The following is a 1,736-nucleotide window of genomic DNA, read 5'->3' on the forward strand; positions in this document are numbered from 1 at the left end:
GTCAGCACCATTGTTTGGCCTGCAGAGTGACTGCCCATGAAGAAATTTTATGACCTCCATACTACCTGAGCATCAATTTCAAACACTGATTCTTTGAAAAGAGAAACCTCTGGCAATCTAACAAAGAACAAAGCAAAAGGTGCAAATAAAAACATTAAAATAGTACATTACTACATGTACTCTAGGAATGAGTATTATGAAGATATTTCAAATGGCTTTATGGCAGTAAATTTGAAAATCTTGATGAAATAGGCATATTCTTGTTAAAATTTAACTTCCCAAAACGACTTGTGCAAAAATAAACTATTGTGATTTATAATCATTTAAACTATGGAATCAGTACTCAAAAATCTTCCCATCAAGAAAATGTCAGACCAGCCTGGAAAATTCAACCAAATGTTTAACAAAGGAATAAATGTCATTTTCCACAAGATTTTAAAAATTAGCACTCTCTGAAGTATAGTGTATAGACAGGGTATATAAAGAGAGGGTACCATAACTGATTCATACTAAAGCTAACATGGGGCCGGGCGTGGGGGTTCATGCCTCTAATCCCAACAGTTTGGGAGGCCAAGGCAGGTGGATCACCTGAGGCCAGGAGTTCAAGATCAGCCTGGCCAACATGGTGAAACCCCATCTCTGCTAAAAATACAAAAGTTAGCCAGGCCTGGTGGCAGGATCCTGTAATCCCAGCTACTTGGGACGCTGAGGCATGAGAATCGCTTGAATACAGGAGCCGGAGGTTGCAGTGAGCCGAGATTGCACCACTGCACTCCAGCCTGGGCAACAGAGCAAGACTCCGTCTCAAAATAAATAAAAAAAATAAGTAAAATAAAGCTAACATGGCCCAAACCCCTAAAGACAGCATGTGCAAAATCTCATTCAGAAACACAGATATAAAAATTTTAATCAAAATATGAGCAACCCTAACCCAGCAATGATTAGAAGGATATATCATGTTACAGTGGGTTTTTCCAAGAATTTTTTCATGTCATGTGATTTCAGTGGATTTTTCTTATATTCTTTTTTTGAGATGGAGTCTTGTGTTCTTAGGTTCACGCCATTCTCCTGCCTCAACCGCCTGAGTAGCTGGGACTACAGGTGCCCACCACCACACCCAGCTAATTTTTGTATTATTTTTAGTAGAGATGAGGTTTTACCATGTTGGCCAGGCTGGTCTCAAACTCCTGACCTCAAGTGATTCACCCCCCTTGGCCTCTCAAAATGCTGGGAATACAGGAGTGAGCCACCAGGCCTGGCCTTATATTCTTTAATAGAAAAAAATCCACTGAAATCACATGACAGGAAAAAGGTCATGATTCTAGCAATCACTGAAAAAAGCACTTAACTCAAAACCTATACAAAGGGGAGATATAAAGCTGCACTAGGAACCAAAGAGGCTCTTCTGGCAGAAATTCATTAATATAAGCTAAAGATCACGTCGAATTTAGGAAATTCAGACAATGACGCCATCTCTCATTGTTCTGATTCCATATAGAGTGTTACTGGCAGTTTTCAGCTAATGCAGTAAAGTAAAAAAGATGAAGGAATAGGATCATATAGAAATAATGCCATCTTTGGTAGCTGAGGTAATTAGGTATATATGAAATCTGATGAATCAAAGTTCTAGAATTTTTATTCACATTTACAAGGTATGTTTCATAACATTAAAGAAAAAAAAATTTTCTTCCTTATCCAAATGTAACTCTTAGTAATTTAGTGAATGTAAACCCTGT

The 1,736-nt window shown here is 38.1% G+C and overlaps 1 protein-coding gene across 2 annotated transcripts in view; it reads left to right on the plus strand.

The window, feature by feature from the left end:
* The window catches only part of PRXL2A (peroxiredoxin like 2A), a 339,130-nt gene that overhangs the window by 143,400 nt on the left and 193,994 nt on the right, over positions 1–1,736 (plus strand). The gene's annotated exons all lie outside the window — the stretch shown is intronic.

The sequence above is a fragment of the Trachypithecus francoisi genome, unplaced genomic scaffold (genome assembly GCF_009764315.1).
Source record: "Trachypithecus francoisi isolate TF-2019V2 unplaced genomic scaffold, Tfra_2.0 Lachesis_group9, whole genome shotgun sequence".
Lineage (NCBI taxonomy): Eukaryota > Metazoa > Chordata > Mammalia > Primates > Cercopithecidae > Trachypithecus > Trachypithecus francoisi.